This window comes from Antedon bifida, chromosome 2 (genome assembly GCF_963402885.1).
Source record: "Antedon bifida chromosome 2, ecAntBifi1.1, whole genome shotgun sequence".
NCBI lineage: Eukaryota > Metazoa > Echinodermata > Crinoidea > Comatulida > Antedonidae > Antedon > Antedon bifida.
In genome coordinates, this window is record NC_136227.1 from 13,371,542 (window position 1) to 13,377,541 (window position 6,000).

Consider the following 6,000-nt stretch of genomic DNA (forward strand, 5'->3'; position numbering starts at 1 on the left):
CCTTTAATTCTGAAGAGTTATAAGATATTCAAATGTACGGTGTAGCTGAAATTACACGACCTAGGTTATCCAAGTTTTTACGCATGATGACGTAATCAAAATGAAAATGTTGACAATTCATAAGAAAGATAATTAATTGAACAAGCACATACTAAAATTTGTGCGAAAATCGGGCTCAAATAACGGAGATGCTCTCTATTGAATGTGATAACCCACACAAAAAGATAAAAATTACTAATTTTTTAATTCAAATGGCCATTTGATGACGTCATACCATTTTGTACGTCTAATGTGTATATACATCTACAACTTATTGGCTTCCATATTAAGTTAAAAAAATTGGGGGTCATCTTCCATTCTGAAGAGTTATATTCATTTTAAAAAGGCCCTAATTTTTACCATTTTTAGCACTTTTGTACAATTAATGTGCGCATGATTTGTCATTTTTAAAGTGCTCGTATAGCGTTATTTTAAGTCGGAATGGACTCAAAGTTGGAGAATGTACTAAGGATTGTGGGTAGAATGTGATGTATACATCAAATTTTATTTTTTACGCTTTTTAAAAATTGCGTGCGCAAAAATGTGTTTTTGCGCAGTAATTTTTTGAAACACGCAAATGGCCTATTTCATGCTCTAAATTGATCAAAACTTAATTTTGAGCTTTTTAAAATTATAACGCGCGATTTCACGCGCATGACCTTGACACTCGCGAGTTTTCATTTGCCAATATTTTTTACCTTGACCTGAAGTTTACGTGTAGTAAATTTCATTAATATGTGATAATGAATTATGGAGATATGATTGATAATGTGATTTCACAAAATGGCGTATACGCAACGTCACGGATTAGTGATCACGCTGAAAAGCTTATTAGGACTAATTAAGTTACAGTATTTGAAAGTGAAATTTTGGTAATCATTGACATTAAACTTTTTGAGATAATTATTACACAAATTTGTACAGAGAGAAATAAATAATAAGAATAAGAAGAATAAAGATTTCGTACAATAACAATAGGTGATCATTTTATTCTAAATGATCACCTAATAAATGAATACAGTCTATATGTCTATCAACTAGCATCTTTGACCATTTGTACCTCTGTGATATACAGGTTGAATCATAGTGTTTCAAAGTTATTAAACAGTTTTGTGAAAATGAACTAATAGTAGGGCGGCCAATGTGAGCTTTTTCATCATGGGGGGCATTTTCTTTTAATAGCAGGCAACCATGTGGAATATATCCCTTATGGGATGACAAAAAAGATAGGGGTGGATGCCGCTCTCAAATTTTAGGTCAAAGGTCATTTTCAAGGTTATAAGGTCAAATATGGTAAAATAGAGGTTTAAGCTGTTTTCAACAACGTATAAGCTAATTAAAAGAAATGTAACCATTATTGGATCATTATTGACATATTGCTGTAGATGGTCAAGTTCATCAATTTTTCAACTTACAAGTTTAAAGGTCATTTTCAAGGTCATAAGGTCAAATAGAGCACAGACCTGTTAATTATCGGTATTAATAATTGAAATAAATATAATTTTCATGATAGCCTAGGGCTGATGGATAGTGTGGTGTCAAAAAGACCAGAATTGTACTGGGAAGATTTTAAACTTTTTGAGTCACTCCTGGAAGCTGTTCAAGGGATGGAGAAGATGAGTCCTAGAGTATCAAAATAACCGAAATTGGAGGCCTACTGGAATGTCTTAAATTTCATTTAAAAACGGTCACAAAGGGTTTGTGGGTTGGGAGTAATGGCCGGCATGGCCCATGCCAATATTTAAAATTTTTCTGGGATGGAAGAAGGTAAACGCTCTGAGGTGGGTATTTCTTCCAGCACTGATATATAATGCCTACTGGCCATCTAGGTAATGGCAAACGATTGAATCACAACCACACATGCATGCTTTTGGTAAAAACTTCATCTGGCTCTTTAGTTTACATACACATGTAAAAAGTTCCAAACTGACAACTGGGTTAGGAACTGACAACTGGGTTAGGTTCCAAACAACCCGATTCATTTAGGCCACATACTGATCTCTGCCTGATAGTTGGCTCGTATGTTTAGGTTCTATGAAAGCTGTATTCACCATAGGTGAGTTTTTTAAATTTTAAGTGTTTCCCTAAGTGGAAATACAGTATTTAAATATTTATTGAGTAAATTGAAATACTTATATTCAAGGGAAATTTATATCACTATATTGTTAACCCTGGTGTTAATGGTATATATAATATGGTACAGTGTACAGTAAAGTTGAATATTGCCAAATGGAAGTAGCATTTTAAGACCCTCCAAAGAGTAGTCTGTTATTATACAGTTATCTGTTCAAGAGTACCATATATTTGGCAATATTCAACTTTACTGTACACTGTACGTGCAAAGTCTTAGCATAGAGATATTCTCTATGGTCTTAGTCAATTCCATTTACAAGGAGTGGATGCGTTACAAATGATTTCCAGTATGACCTCTTCCCATAATCCGCAAATAATGACGTGCTGCAACCTGTAATGGCATGGAAGCTGGTTAGATTATTCTTAATATGTTTTCAACCACTTTATTGTTCACTATACCAGACATCGTCTTTACTTTAGTACGGTTGCTATTGGAGTTACAAAGTACATATCATACATCAACTTTCATGTATAATTGCAATCTCTTTGTTATTGACATAAAGAATGTCTAAAAACTTTGTGATATTTGTTCTCCAAACCGATGAGTGTGGCCCAAAACACATACGGAAGTACAGATTAGTACATTGGGACTATCCTTTCAATCATGTCACTGCTTTTATCAACCCCTTTCTAATGTAATGATCAAATAGTAACAACATAATGACGAAATATCTAGGTAACTTGTATAAATACTTGCATAGTCACCAAATGTTTTAACAGCCATGTTTACTGAATCCTATAGTGCATGACCATCATGTTTTTAAGTTTTCTTCTGGAACATCTGTGGGTATTTCAACGCCATCCATCAAGATATGTGAAGTCATATTTGGTTAAAGATATTAAAATTGGGCTATGATCATACTCCAATGGTTGATCAGAAGATTTTCTGTCAGTTTTTTTGTTTTTATATACTTTATCGAAACAGTTGCCTTATAGAAATCCGCAAATGTTTAGAGCGATGCTTTCTCAGTGACTCATGAAGTTTTAAGTTTTACTGTTTTTTTCTTTCAATAAGTTGTTACTTTAAATATAAGATCTTCCTTATCATCTGTTAGGTCGAAATAATATTGTGTATTATGTTTGATTCGTGATCAGTCCGACCATGTCATGCAGAATCTGTCAATGAATTACAGCGTTTCTTGTTATACCAATGATTCTATTTTGAATCGATCAATCATCCACTCAGTGTTGAGAGTCATTGGTTCTGATAAGTTTAGATAGGTAAACTTGTTTACCCTTTTAACCTCATTTCTACAACGAATCCAATCGGTTTTTAAATGTGTTGGTGGTTTCAGAAATGACAATTTCGGTTGGCTAACTATTCAAATATATAATTACTCATTGTGAAAAAGTGGATCTCCTATCAGTCCTTTGTGAAATTTAGGTTTGAAAAGTCTAAGCTGATGTCCTCGTGTATTTCTGCTTAGATTGCATCCCATTTGAAGGAAGTCTTCCTTGGCTACACCCTCGAAACCTTTTGAAAATGTTCAATCAAGTCACCACGAATTCGTCTGTCATACAGGGTTGTTAGGCCAAGAAACTTTAAACGATCTTCATATGAATAAGAATGGATCGCTGGAATTTGATTTGTCGCATGACGTTGTCCTCTTTCAAGTGCGTTTATGTCTTTTTGGAGAAATGGATTCCATACCTGGACACAGTATGTAACGTAATGTTTGTAAATAACGTTAAAACCGTCTTTATCCATGTGTATAAAGAACCTCTTAATTACTTAAGGAGTTTTATATCTGTAAACACCGTCAGCCAAGATAGCATGCGAAGGTCTCAAGAAGGAGAACCCAAATACCACTCCTTCCAACCTTGATAAAGTCCAATAGTTAGGGTTTTTGAAAACAAAGACTCGATACCCAGGTTTCTCTTTCGAGATTTCTTGAAACAACAAACTTTTAAAAAAACTTGTATCATTGAAAGAATGAAAAAATGTTTAAATAATTACATTATAGGGGGTTTCTGACCCAAACAAAAACATCTCGACATTAGGTCATATAGGGGGTCTCTGTTTTCGAAATTTTTCTAAAACAAATTTCTAAATATTATTACATTATTATAGGTAATATTAATAATTTTTCTAAAAACAAATTTCTAAATATTACATTATTATAGGTAATATTAATAATATTATAGTAAAAGACCAATCTTTTGGCACATATGGCGTTTCATACATATAACACTTGACCTATTTTTTCCGACAAAAATCAAAATGATGACTGGTGGAAAACTTAAAAAAGACAAATTTACAACAGACTGGGAAAAGCCTATTAAAAAACTGTGTACTTTACAGAAATATGTGAAAACAACATTTTGAGAAAATTACACTTTTATATTTAATTTCCTATGTTTTTATGTGTAAAATAAAATGTTTATCTCATAATTACTTTAATATGAAGCATCAGTTGATCTTCAAATATACTTTTTTGGATAGATCTGATGATGTAGATGATTTTCAGTGAATAAAAAAAAATCCTATATTTTGACCTTGTTTGACCTCTTGACCACATAAACTGACCTTAAAACCCAAAACTGAAGATGGCATCCACCCCTATCGTTTTTGTCACCCCACAAAGGATACGTTCAACATGTTTGCCTGCTATTAACAAAAAATGCCCCCCAAACTTTTTATAGAGGACTTTTGTGTATTTGGCCTCTCTATAAAGAAAAATTGAAATTTTGTGTAATAGAAGTGTACATAATTCCGACTTAATTACTGTATATCTACACTTTGGAATAAGGATTATATTTCAATAGTATGTTGCTGTAGTTTTCATTGTTTTATAAAGAGTTCAATGGAAATGTTTAAACATGACAAAATGTATAGTGTCATAGCAATTTTTATGACTAAATATCAGAGAAAAAAATATATTGAAAAACTTTAAATAATGCCAATTCTAGCATCAATACAGTTAAATAAAAACATTAAATAGCATAATATAACATGCAGATATTATTACTCAAAAGATCATTATATTTAAAATACAAAATATAAAAAAATATGACTATGAAAGAATGTATAACTTACTCTGTCTTGGATATTGATGTCTGACCCTGCATCAACCAGCAGGTTACAGCAGGCTGAGTGACCTGCCCCAGCTGCCAAATGCAAAGCTGAGTGTCCAACCTAAAATATAAAATCATACAAGTTACATCTTTTACATATTTATTGGTTAATTAATATTTTATATAATTATACATCCATCAAGTGTCAATTTTCAAATTCAATTTGTAACTTGTATTTGCTGTGTGATCATATACACAATGCACACAAATACTATCAAATTAGCTTTTTTAAATTTTATTTCTACTTTTGTATACATTTTTATTATTATTCCAGTTTTTACATACAAATTTTGTTGCCTGGTATTTAAATTATTTAACTTTTTTTAAATTTAATATTGTTTAAATATTAAATTACTGGATTGGTTTAGTGTACAAACTTTTACTTTCAGTGGCATGTTTAAAACTTCAATATATTTAAATTATCATTTGTGCGATCATAGAGCAGAGAAATAGTTCATTGCTCTATGGTGTGATGGTGGCATTAGCTAGTACAAGTTATTGTGAGTGTAGCATATCCTATTTTATCGATTGCTTTGGTACTTTCATTTCAATTGCAAGCCTTGCACATGGTTATTATTTTGTATGTAATGCAAATCCATTATTTTATATTATCAGAGATAATGGCCTGCACTATTCTAGAGACAGATTTTTTAGTGTACCAACAAAACATTGTCTGTCTTGAGAGGTTTGACATACACACATTAGTCTAAATATTGATTGTAACAATATTAATGTTGAGTTTAATCTGATAAA

General features: G+C 31.8%; 1 protein-coding gene across 1 annotated transcript in view; it reads right to left on the reverse strand.

The window, feature by feature from the left end:
* LOC144835073 (uncharacterized) overlaps positions 1 to 5,301 on the reverse strand; it is a 66,799-nt gene extending 61,498 nt beyond the window's left edge. The window contains exon 1 of the mRNA XM_078690097.1: positions 5,210 to 5,301. The gene's annotated coding sequence lies outside the window, so the exon portion shown is untranslated. The remainder of the gene's footprint in view (positions 1 to 5,209) is intronic.
* Positions 5,302 to 6,000: the final 699 nt, after the last annotated feature.